General features: G+C 39.3%; 1 long non-coding RNA gene across 1 annotated transcript; it reads right to left on the bottom strand.

Moving 5' to 3' along the window:
* Positions 1-890: 890 nt before the first annotated feature.
* Positions 891-10,553, bottom strand: LOC122673743. Its single transcript, XR_006334815.1, has 4 exons — positions 10,512-10,553; positions 10,140-10,177; positions 9,374-9,496; positions 891-1,035 (listed from the first exon to the last, which is right to left on the bottom strand). It is a non-coding gene; the product is annotated as an uncharacterized LOC122673743 (long non-coding RNA).
* Between the last annotated feature and the right edge of the window lie 3,224 nt (positions 10,554-13,777).

A 13,777-nucleotide genomic window follows, 5' to 3' on the forward strand; every position in this document is an offset into this window, starting at 1 on the left:
CCCAGGAAACAAAAATTTACAATACTGAAAACAAGGACAGTCAACCAACTGCCAGAATATTGTAGATCTTCCCAGTTCTTACCTCTTGAAAATGAGATTGCCTATTTAGGTAGAGATGCATTTATCCTTTCACCACCATCTTGCCCTACAAATAAATGCAAGTCAGTTCAAGCAGAAAAGGAGGAGTTCTGTCCTATTTTAGGACTGCTGCTTTTTGAGGCAATCAGAGCCCTGTCTCTCCTTCCCATTTCCAAACTAACTCTTTCAAACTTGTCCATTGGATACATTCCTTAATTTGCTCAACAGTTGTTCATTGCAAGCCTATGATGTGCTATGTGAGGCACTGTTCTAGAAGCTAGGGATAGAGGAGTGAACAAAAAAAAAGGTACACTCTTCTGAAGCTTCCATCGAGCAACACTCATGTCAGTTTTATGTCTGTTTAGAGACTGACACTTAGAAAACAACTCCGCAGGAGGTGAGAGAGAGAGAAGGGAGTGACAGTGCGCCCTGGGAGGTGTGGCCCCAGTGAAGAAGTGCTATAGGGGAAACACAGAAATTTCAAGCTCTTCTTGTGTCCCATCCATTCAGAGTGATGAAGACTTGGAAAGTGGATCCAATGAAGTCCAGCAAAGCAGAAAGGAGCCTTCTAGACAACATCAGAGGTGAACCTGTTCTCCATTGGGTGGGATATGTGCTATGGAGATAAAGCAGGGTGAGGAGGCAGGAATGCAGGGACAGGATAGGGGTGGAAGTGGGGACAGGGTGGTCAGGGAAAGCCTCCCTGAGGAGGTGACATGTGAGCAGAGCCCTGAAGGAAGTGAGGAGGTGAGCCGTGCAGGTGTTAGAAAGAGCAGTCCCAGCCTGTGTGTGAGCATCAGCCTCCACCTCCAGGTCCTAGAGTGACTCCTGGTGTGTTCTTCCAGTTTAGTCAAGGCCCAGTTGTTTCGGTCAATAGCATCTCCACAACATGGCTTTCTCCTGCGGGGCTCTGCAGCCTCCCTGAATCCTGGGAATCAGGCTTCATGCCCAGCCTTCCTAGTGGAAGAGTTTCAGGAGAAAGGAAAAAATAATAAACCGGATGGCACAGAGGGAAAATATATCCAGGAGCTTTACAAAAATAGTATTTCCATTATACATATTCTAGAAAAATCATCAAGTTAAAAACAAAGAACAATCCAAGCAAGCAGAGAAAACAAAAGGTTACCTACAGAAGCGTACAAATCAGCTCACCGCAGACTTGGTCTCTGCAGTAGCCAGTTCTAGAAGACAACAAAGATGTGTCTCCAGACTTTAGGAAAATAATTGTGACACCAGAATTTCACATCTGTATGTAATTGTATATGTATATGATATCTCACAACATGAATCATTCCTATATCTTAGTTGAGGAAATTTCTAGAAGATGTATTCAGATGACCAAGGTATCAACAAAAATTAAGAACTCCAAAAAGAGGAGGTTATAACTGAAAGTTCAGAAGTTCTTCATCAACTCAGGTCAGACCTGAAATCAGGAGCTCCAACAGGGCAGAGAGTGCAGAGAGCTCCAGAGAGTGCAGAGGCAAAGCTTGGCCCAACTGTGCTTCCTTCAACATGGCCTCTCCTGTGACATCACTCTCCACTTTCCAGCGCCAGGAAATGGGTTCATTGAGCCATATCCTCCAACTTTCAGATCAGAGGAAATCTTCTGCATACTTAGTGGTCACTGACAGCAATAGTGGACTGTGTTCTCTCCCAGAACTTGCTAACCATGGCTACACTGGTCACTGTTAAGAAACTGAACTGGAAGACTTACGTTTTAAAGGTCCTTTCTCTGCACAAAAGCAGAATGACATAGTGTATCACAATGGCCACTTTCTTTTTCTGCCATGGAACATGAATGATTAATTTCTGTACCTTTCAAAGTCATACGGAGAGTCCTGAGTCATTGAGGTTTGATTGGGAAAGACTACCAAACCACTAAGTAACAGATCTGATATGTCACTGAACCTCTTCACACCCTTTCCTACAGGATCTGCAAATATTCCTGAATTAACAGATCTTTAATCCAACATAATTGCAATCATGTGGGGGAAATGTAAAGGAATGGCAAGGAAAGGCACCCAAAGTAAGTCTGGGCAGTGAACTTCAAAGTGATTTTTTTTCCTGCTTCATATAGTTAGTAGATTTTTTTCTGCATAATTGAACTTTCTGGTGTTTTTTTTTTAATTGTAATTTATTTACAATAGTGTGTTAGTGTCAGGCATACTGCAAAGTTTTATATATGTGTGTGTGTGTGTGTGTGTGTCTATACATATACACTATTTTTCAGATTCTTTTTCTATTAGAGGTTATGACAAGACATTTAATATAGTTCCCTGTGCTATACAGCAAGTTCTTGCTGTTTACCTATTTTATATATAGTAGTATGTATATGTTAATCCCAAACTCCTAATTTATCCCTCTCCTCTCCTTTCCCCTTTGCGCATGCTAGGCAAGAACATTGAAGTGGGTTGCCATTTCCTCCTCCAGGGAATCTTCCTGACCCATAGATCGAACCTGCATCTCTTACATCCCTTGCCTTGGCAGATGGGTTCTTTACCACTAGTGCCACCTGCAAAGTAAATTTGTCTTCTGTGTCCATGAGTCTGTTTGTTTTATAAATTCATTTGTATTATTTTCTTAGATTCTACACATAAGTGATATCATATAATAGTTGTCTTTGTCTGACTTACTATGATAATCTTTAGGTCCATCTACATTGCTGCAAATGACAATATTTCATTCTTTTTTTATGGCTGAATATTATTCTTGATTTTATCACACTTCTTTATCCATTCATCTGTTGATGCACACTTAAGTAGTTAGCAGATATTTTTAAAACAGATTTTAAGAAACTAGCATATGTAATTTTTTATATACCATGTGATTGCAATTATGTAAAGATATATACATGGAAAGGAATATACATCACTAAGTATTTATATGTGAGACTATCAATACTTTTTCCTTCTATTTTATTTGTAAATTTTCAATAAGGTCAGGTATTACATCTGTAATGGAAAATTTTTTTCTTAAATTAAAAAAAGATGGTGAGTTTGCTTAAAGAGAGCAAATAGATTGCTATGTGGATGCCAAAAAAGTAACTGCTAATTATACACAATTCTCATTTTCATCCAAACTAATCAGTCAGTTTCTACTTATACTTCTAGCAGAAGCCAATGTTTTAAGCTGGAAAGAGTGGAATTTTGTTTATAATATTTTAAAGTTCAAACAGCTCACATAAGCTCTTCAAGAGCATTAGTGAAAAATCTGCACTGAGTAAGTTCACATTAAAAAAAGATTTTCTGTAGGGGGAAGGGGAACAGACCATCAGTTGTAGCCTTAAGAGGGATTAAACACTCAGATCTTTCTAGCCCCAAAGCAGATCCTACCAGGTGCTCAGAAAGAGTGCTGGTTTTTCACATAAACCCCCTCATATAGCTTGGTCCAGTTTGGACACCAACTTATTCCTTAATTCTCTTCAGACTTCAAGGCTAACATTAGAAAGAATCATAGAAGTAGGATGCCAAATTCATTGTTGTACCTTAGAACATGGTGTTGACTCAACATTTAGGAGTTGAAAAGTCCGCCGAATATACTCATCTTTACTGAAGAATTGGAAATAGCAACCAAAAACACCTGAGTCATAATAAGAGCCCCACCAAATAGGAGTCACCTGCTAGCTCTATCTCTTTCATCCCTGGCCTGCAGCACCATCTTGCAACGGCTGGTGCCTTCCCCAAAATGGACACCCTACACCAGTTTTCTTTGGCCAGAGCCCGGGCCTCAACCAGTGCTTGCATGAAGATCTTGCAGTTGAAGATCTTCTACCTACTGGAATGGCTAACTATCCAAGAAGCCCTGACCTTCAGGAAGACCTCGCTCTTATCGCCAACAGGACAATGAAGCAGGATCCAACCTGACAGGGTACCTTTTCCAAAGTTTGGGACATTTTGCCTACAGTAACACCAAAGGGAGTCATGCACAGAACTAAAGGTATTGGGCTTTGCCATTTTTAGTCCTATTCCCACTCTTTGCAGGCTTCACACCTACAAAAACAATCTAGACTTTCTTTCCTCCTGATCCTGTTCATCTCTGCTCCAGTTTTCCTAGTGAAACTATTCGGTAATTCTTTGGGAAGTAAAGTAGTCCAGATTCATAACAGTCTAAATCTGCATTAAGAACAATCACTTCCTACAAAAAACAATCTGCCAAAATTCTGTATCTCACTCACAATGAAGACAGTCTTTTATTTTACTTTGTTCATCTATTTAGGTTTCATTGTCTTAAATCTTTCCACTTCTGAGTTTTTCCTTTGAATTTTTCATTTTCCCTTAGAATTACCAAAAGGCTCATTAAAGAGACTTTCCCAAAACAGTGTATTCTCAAAGTGAAAATCAAGGCACACTTTCTCCAGCCACGTTTCTCAGTTTGTCCACGGCTATTTTGCCTCAAAACGACCAGGGTGCTTTTTAAAAATACAGATTCCTAGGTCTGGATTCCAAGGTCTTCTGCATCAAAATTTCTTAGGAAAGGGCCCCAGGATTGCATTTAAAAACAAATTTCCTGAGGAAAGAATATATGTGTCTCAAGTACGTTTGTAGTTAACATGTGCTGAATAAATTAACATAGAAAGGTGGCAAAGTTTCCTCAGTGCTTCTATTGCAAACTGAAGCATAAGAACCTCTGCTTTCTCTAGAAAAATAAACTGCAGTTTAAAAAATTTGGTCTGTTCTAAACACCCTCCCTTCAATGTTTTTCCATCAATTCCAAATTATTGGAGTTCAGACTCAGCTCAAGAACCCTCTTGTATTCCACTTTACAAATAGGAAAAGAGATTGAGGAAATGCTGTTGTACAGAAATCACAGCTTCAAAGGCATCTGACTTCAGAGGCATAGTGACAACAGCCAGTATTTATCAAGCACTGAGAGTGGATCCAGAGTACTTTACAGACATTATCATGTGTAACGCACACTATAAAAAGATAAAATCTTAAAAAATAGATGCCATTATATCCATTCTGTACTTGAAGAAACTGACACTCAGAAAGAATTTGAACCCAGGTGTTTTCTGTCTGTGGTCTGATGCCTGCGCCCACCTCAAGGTTTCTCTTCCTTTGTTTTGCCCAAATATATTCTATATGCTCACCAGTGCCTTCAATAGCTTATTTAGAGTTAGCCCTTTAACTTAAAGCTCTGTTTTCTGCTGAAGTTTGCATTTTACTACTCTCTGGACATTAATATCAGATTAGTAATTGAAAAACCATTGAAAAGCAAAGGGTAGGAGAAGTATAAGAGGTTGGAGGCAGAGAATGGGAAGGAAACCTGTGGCATCACCTAGGAGAGGGCACCAATGATCAGCGGCTATTATGCTCACAGTTTTACCCAAGACCTTCTTGTCCTGAAAGCCTGACCTCTTAAGGTCCATGGTCACTGAGGACAGTCCTATTATGCCAATAACGAAGCTTGTCAAAGGATTTCTGTATATGTATGATGGTGGGCAGTGGGGGGTGTTAACCACCTACCAGAGACTAAGATTACAGTTGACATCAACTAAAATAGGTATGTTTGTTATTCAAGCTCCTTCTCTGTTGATCTCTGTTACTAAAAGGGTTCATTGGGAGTATGATTCAACCTGCCAAATAACTTTTAAGAGATTTTCTTTAAAAGTTAGGCCAGTATCCACCCCCACCCCCATTTTCCAGAAAGGAAGTGAGCTGAAAGAGGTGGCTTAGCATCTGAGAAGACAATGGAAAGGGGAAAAGATCCTGTAGAAGTCTGGTCATTTGCTTCTTAATTTCATTCTTTCCATTAGAGTATGGTTTTTGGTTACAAGTTCTGTGAGTTCAGGAAAGGCTCTGTCTGGCTCACTGGCACCTAGCCCTGCAGCTAGACCAGAGAAGGTGCTCAGTAAACACTTGTGATGAATGTTATATTTGAAGCCTTTCAGAAAATCCTATGTTGGCTTTGTTACAGTGATTTTTGTATTTTCTAATCTCTTACAGAGCAATAGAATTGAATGCAGTAACAATGTCTTGAGTTGTTTAAATAACTGAGCCCATATGTAAGATTTCAAGCATTCCTTTTTGTTATTAAAGATCCAGCTAGAAAAATGGAATAAAACAGAAAGTATGATAGATTAGAACAGTGTTGAAAAATCAAATCAATCCAAATTTTAAAATCACAACAATGTTTTTTTACTATTTTTCTCTTTCGTTTTGTTCCAGAATGATATTACTTGGCTCTAGGAACAATGAATCATTTGTCATCTTCATTATGCTCTCTTCCAAATAAAAGAGTTACGTAGGGTAGATTTATAGACAAAGCCTTCTTAAGTCTAAAGACATGCTAGAATAGCATGTTTAAAACTGGTGATTAATAGCAGTTATAGGAATGTCTTACTTAAATTTTAAAATCTAAAAATAATCAATCTTTAGGTTGCTCCAAGTTTGTTCCTAAGGATCATAAACATGGAAAATATATTACTTCTTTATATAGGTATAACTTTTAAAATGACTTTGTTTTGTTTTCAAAGTGTGTTAGTCACTCAGCCATGTCCAACTCTTTGTGACTCCATAATCTGTCCGTGGAATTCACCAGGCAAAAATACTGGAATGGGTTGCCATTACCTTCTCCAGAGAATCTTCCCGACCCAGGGATCAAACTCAGGTCTTCTGCATTGCAGGCAGATTCTTTATCAGATATAAAGTCATAAGCAATCTGTTTAACTATCATGGTTTATGCTTATCCTACAAGAATCATTGAGACTTCCATAACCTTCCACTGTTGCATAGGGTGTTTCCAATTTCATGTCATTATAAATAGAGATATGATGTACCTACTTATACATTTATCTTTATACACATTCTGATAAATTTCTTGAAGTAGACTTACTGGGTCAGAAGGCATACATGTTTTTAGGACTTTTTATCATATTGCTTAGCCCATAATATGTGTATCAACAAGGCCCATGCCTTATCAGCTTTTGAAGTCTTTCCTAACATTCTTATTCTATAATTCTCCCATTCTAATGTGCAATTATCAATGACTCTTGTAGAGGTTAGAAATGGTAAGGGGGATATATAACATTAGGACAAATATTTTTGTCTACAGTGTAAACACACACACATATAATTGTATTAACCCCAACAATAAATATATGGGACCCATATATCAAGAGGGGCCAAATTTTCTGAGGGATATGAGTCTTAGAAAAATGGAGGGACTACCACGTGAAGGACTTGGAATCCTTAACCTAATTCCCTTTCCACCTATGATAGGGTCAGGGATTCTTTTAAACCCCCAGTAGTTACAGAGCAGGGCTTCAGACAATCTTCAGTTTGCCTCTTTCCCATTTGCTTTGTCTGTAGTTTCTAGGTGTGTGTGTACTATATGTATATAGTACACACATATATGTGTGCACACACAAAAATGTTTGTATACATACACATAAAATCATAACTATGAAAAGAAATACATCTAAAGGTTTAAAAAGTCTAGGTGTAGTAGATTTATAGTGATATTTATTTTCTTCTTTGTAGTTTTTCCCTTTTCTAAAATAAAGCTACATTTTATATTATTTCTATAATCAGAAAAGAAGTATTTAAAATCAAATTCAAATGGGACAAACAGTTTTAGGCTCTCAGGTACTTATGTCTAAGTTCTCTCCTCTCAAGCCTGTATCATTCCCACTGGATGGCAGTCTTCAAAATTCAGTCATCAAGTACAAGGCACCTGGGGGTCTAGACTTCATATATCTAGCCTATGTCAGCAACAGCAATGGTCACAAAGGAGAAGTTTAGAAGCTTCATAGCTGAAATGAAAGTGTGGCTAAGCAATGTCTTGGAGTTTGAGAGATGCTGAGAGAATTCAGCGACAGAGAGCTGCTCTTTTCCTGGGCAACTGGTTTATCTGGTGCTGGTTTATATTTCCCTCTTTCCAGAGAATGTAATTCATGGCACAACTTCGCCAACTCCATCTGATCTTAAAGCACATGTTTTTGGAAGGTATATATTTTACTTGCTCATAGTTTCTCTTTGATCTGATTATCTTTTTATTTTGGCATTATTGTACTGTATTTTATGTCAATGTATATAATCTGCTGTAAATCACTTTTGGAAGAGAAAGGACACAAAAATCAACAAACTAAACAGAGTTAGGAACACACTGAGTTCTAAGACTTGGGGAGTTCCCTGAGATGCTCTGCTCAGTGCAATGAAAAGAATTTAATGGGGAAAGGAAGACCAGTTTCTTAACATGCCCTTCTCCCAAGCGAGCTCTCAGGTAAGTGGCTTAACTTCCCTGGACCACAGTGTATGGGAGATTTGCTTTCTTCCGCCAAATTCTTTGGAACCTTCTCTTGTCCTGCCTTCCCTGACTTGTAGAAGCCATATGTATTACCTTCAGTGAAGTAAGTGTGGATGCTGAGGGCCACCATTTAACAAACATTCTATGGGGATGTGTATGTAGGGCTGTGTGGGACGTTAAAATCTTCATACTCTTTACCCTAAAACCCAACTTCTCTGAGTTAATTCTGAGAATTCCTTTCAAGACCTACTTGAAAGAAAGAACAACTTTATGACAGTTTCATTCATAATGGCAGAAAATTCTGATACAGCATAAATATTTAACTATAGGGAACCAGGATAAGTACCTTCCCAAATGTAATTTTAAAAGTATAAATATTAAGATGATATGGAAATGGCAAAAATAATATGCATAGTAAAACAAAAAGCAAAACTATATTGTTTACATACATATATACATATTATATATGTGTGCATGCATGCTAAGTCGCTTTAGTTGTGTCTGACTCTGTGCAATCCTATGGACTACAGTTTGCCAGGCTCCTCTGTCCATGGGTTTCTCCAGGCAAGAATACTGGAGTGGGTTGCTGTGCCCTCCTCCAAGGGATCTTCCCGACCCAGGGATCAAACCCACGTCTCTTATGTCTACCTGTATTGGCAGGTGGGTTCTTTACCACTAGGGCCACCTGGGAAGCCCATGAATTATATATGTATGTACATATTATTTAGTCAGTGTGACTGCACAGAAATTTAAATGGCTGAGTTTGAAGTAGAGTTATAGGTATATATTGGGGGAATGACAGGTAGAAAAAATGATTCTTGCTAATATCAAGTCTTTGATTGCTTTAAACCTTTAAGATTTTGGATAGATTTTTATTTATGCAAGTGTTAGTGCCCATGAGTGTGTTCAAACCATAAATTCTTCATCCACGGATCTGATTATCATTTGAGAAAATGTCAAGGTAAATTATTGCCTCATGAACAACTTTGGACAGCTTCACTAACAATTTTAACAGTTTTCAGCTATTTTTGGCTTTAACAGGGCTTACGTTTTTTTTCAAGAGTTCTTTTGCTTTTGTTGCTTATTCTTTACTGTGCCATAATTTTCTGTTTGTAGCAAAATAATCATTTCCATAGCAACCAACTGAGCTGTCTCAAGGAGAAGACTATGACTTCAGGAAAGGAATAAACAACAAGAGAGAATGAATAATGACAATAATCATAATTCCTAGTCTCAATAAAAATAGAACATTAGGATGAGAAAGTGTGTTATAGGTCTTTCAGAATGATTGCTGCATTAAAAAAAAAAAAAAAAAAAAAACCTACTTCAGTACAGTTTTCCAAGAGTCATCAGTTGTTCCAGGAGGTGGCTCCTCCCATACCACAGACCACTGCATGCATAAAAGAGGTGGGGGTTGGAGGCAAGCCTAATAAAGTCACCTTAACAGTTTGATTTACTATTATGTATTTGAAAGAAATGCATAGCTACATGTAAGTACACTACAGGCGCAGAGCTCAACTACTGTATTTTTTAATTTACTCTTTCTAGAACAAAAGGAATTCATGAGGAGTAGGACAAAGAAGAGTAATCCATTTGAAGACTGTTTAAATGAAGCAGGGATTAATTTGGTCTGCACTTTTCCTGTTAAAAAATGTTCTGAAGGAAGAAAATATCCAAAACAATTATTCATAGAATGTACTTTTGAGCCATCTGTATTTTAGAGCAAGTATCACATAGTAAAGTGGTTAATAACAGGGCATGTAGGGAACCCCAAATGTATAACACTTCAACAAATAGCAATTTACTACAACTACCTGCATTGTCAGTCACCTCAGCCAGCCAGCCGATGCCGCTAAATGAGGAAAGATAGACCATTAGGACACCAGGAAATGTTTTTTTGAATTTGTTTTCATTGTGGTATATTTTATAGATGGTAAAAATGCACATATATGAATTGAATAATTCTAGGAAGTTGACAAATATGTGTGTGTCCAGGTGAATAACACCCGAATCAAGACAGACATTTCTGTCATACCAGAAAGCTCCCTCATGTCCCCTTCCTCGCCTCTTACCTCTACCAAGGGAACCAGCATTCAGATTGCTTTCATCTTAGATAAGTTTTACCTGTTCAGAAACATTGTATAAATGGAATCATACAGTATATAACCTGTGTCTAGCTTACTTACTCAGTAGATTTTGAGAGTTTTTAAGATTCATCCACATGGCTGCATATATCAGTAAGTCCTTCCTTTCTATTGCTGAGTAGTATCCCATTGTATGAATAGCTCATTTTAATTTGTGCATGCTGATTGATCCTTTGTGATCTGTCTGTATCGTAGAAACTGTAAACCACAAGCCAGCCAGCTTATATGACCTACATTTCTTCTCTCATCCGATGATCAATAAAACTCTATAATTTGGACTGATAGAAAAAGTCAAAAGGAGAGAAGTTTTTTAACAATGTTTCATTACTTTCATATTTATACCTAAACTACCAACTACCCATAGTGCAAAGTGGAGATTTCTTCTCAGGACTGCTTTAATGAACCTGCAGGGATTTTAATTAGCACATCAATTACTTCAGTGCTGCCATGGGGCAAATTCTGTGGAGCAGGCAAACTTTGATTTGGAAACCCACCCCTGTTACCCACTTTGTTGCCCTCTCTTTCTTCTCAGGGCTCATTACTCAGGGTCCTCCCCAGCAAGGTTACCCCAATTCCAGCCTCACGTGGCCTTGACCACAGCTGGCTGTGACAGATGGAAATGGTTCTAATAAGTTAATTCTCGGGGTTAGATAATGAGGACTTAAGGGGTTTTCCTTGCCAAAGGGAATTTACATTTTAAAAAGGGAACTCTTGGAAAGCAATGTCTAGTGTGTGGAAGGTAATCAATAAATGTTATCGCCATTCCCTTGAAGAACCAAAGTTATGAGAGTTTAAAAGTAAAATTAGAGGACAAAAAAAGATGTTTTCTATTCAGTTGCTAAGTCATGCCAACTCTTTGCGACCACATGGACAGTAGCCCACCAGAGTCCTCTGTCCATGGGATTTCTCAGGCAAAAATACTGGAGTGGGTTGCCATTTCCTTCTCCAGGAGCATCCTTTGAACTCTATTGAATTCTACTGACAACACTGTTGTGGAACTGTCAGCTCTCATCTTACTGTTGCAGAAAGACAGGCAGAAGAGCGGACTATGGCACAGAGAGGAGCAGCCTGAGAAATCATCTACACCGTGGGTTCGGACATCCCTTGGACTTCATTTACTAAAGCTCCAGCTACGGCTATGTGTGATCTTCACAAATAGGGATGAGTGGAACTTTGAAATACTGATGCTCTTTCTTTTCCTGATATCCCAAGCTATCCCCACCCTTCCTCCAATTCAGGCAGCAGAGGGTATGTATATGTGCCTGCCCATATGTGTGTGTGTGTGTGCACGCGTGCGTGCACACTCATGCCCTCAGAGTAGGGTTGCCATTAACAGAAATGCAAAGAGATAGAAAAGAGATGCTAACTTTTAAAATGGACTTTTGAAACTAGAGACAATAGTTTGAGATAAAGCATTTTTGCGTTTCAAAAACCTGGATTATCAGAATCAGGACCAAGATCCTTAAGGACTAGAGGCATAAAGTTTATCCTATTATTCACAAATTTGGGGGAAAAAAACCTTTTCCATAGGAGATACAGACTTTTCCAGCTGAGAGAAGAGGAAAAATAAAGCTATTTAGACACTGATGGGTATCACAAAGAAGGAGTCAAAGAGGGAGAGCCTACTGATGAATGTGGGGACCTGAGAGCAGGTGGCTGTGTCTGACTCCTTAGCTGGGCAGCAATGAAACAGCAAATCCTGCTGTGATCTCCCACACTGGCAGAGTAGGACAGCAGCAGTAGACAAAGCATAATCTGTCTGGGCAGAGAGAGCCCTAGGCACCCTCACTCTCCAAGCCATTCAGGAGAGTATTTGAAAGTCTTTGATTTACCCCTAAAATCATGAGGGAAATTACCTTGATGCCGTGGCAGCCTCTAACTATACCAACAAGAAAGTTCCCCCAGCAGTGCTGGATTAGAAAGGCTCAGAGACCACATTAAGATGTGCAAATCACACAATTTATTAAACCAATTTAAACTATACAATAAGAAACAAAGAGAAAGAGGTGGGATCGGGTAGGATACTTAAGAAAGAGTGTGAACAAGATGGAAGGACCACCCTACCTAAAACCTGGATTATACAATACTCGTAGGACCCCCGTCCCTGTCCCTTCAGCCTTTGCTGCTGCTGATGGTGTGGCTGCAAGAACCAAAGGTGAGGTTTGAGCAAAGAGATCCAAGAGACAGAAGATGCCTGGGACTCACACAGACACTAGTTTATAAGAGAGACACAGAGGTGTGTAGACCTGGCCCAAAGCTGTGGCTCACCAATTAGCCTGATGAGCAGCTGTGGGTTTTATCTGGCAGAGGACATCTGGGGCCAGAACAGGTGTTACATGAATATCAAGTGCTTCATACCTCCTGTGTATGTAGCATGTTGTGAAGATTAGGTGACACTGCTGCCCCACATATATCGACTGTTTCATGACAATTAGGCATATCTTGGTTCTTGCCTTTCTTCTCATCTGTTTTCAGTACACATAAACCTCGCTTTATCTATGTTTAACATGTCTCACAAGCTACTAACATAGTTATCTGTATTTAACACATTTAAATACAGTGTTATCCCATTTCTTTTTCTGTAACAGAATTAAATATTCTCAAATATTAGAGCAAATGCATATTCACACATTACATACATACCCACACACACCACAAGGTCACAAATAATACTTCTGGGTTCACCCAGCAAAATAGAAGCTACAGTCAACAAAGAGACCAATGACCAGAGACCAAGAAAGAATTCAGACTTCTCAGCAAATGACAGTTGGAAGACTGAGAACCAGAGACCATCACGGAGCCTTGTCAAGCTTAGATGCAGCTGATGGGATAGACAGGTTAGAGCTTCATTGAACTGACCGAGAAATCCTGACTTGGACTAAGTTTGCCCAACATTGATTATGTTTTCAACATAATCTGGGAAGCACAGGAGCTCTGGGTCTGTGCTGTTTAAGATGGCAGATGGCTACCATACTTGCTGCTGCTGCTAAGTCGCTTCAGTCGTATCCGACTCTATGCGACCCCATAGACGGCAGCCCACCAGGCTCCGCCGTCCCTGGGATTCTCCAGGCAAGAACACTGGAGTGGGTTGCCATTTCCTTCTCCAGTGCATGAAAGTGAAAAGTGAAAGTGAAGCCACTCAGCCAAGTCTGACTCTTAGCAACCCCATGGACTGCAGCCCACCAGGCTCCTCCATCCATGGGATTTTCCAGGCAAGAGTACTGGAGTGGGGGGCCATTGCCTTCTCCACCACTATACTTGACAGTGGCAATATACCACATTGCCATCATCTCAGAGAGTTCTGTGGG

Source organism: Cervus elaphus, chromosome 18 (genome assembly GCF_910594005.1).
Source record: "Cervus elaphus chromosome 18, mCerEla1.1, whole genome shotgun sequence".
Lineage (NCBI taxonomy): Eukaryota > Metazoa > Chordata > Mammalia > Artiodactyla > Cervidae > Cervus > Cervus elaphus.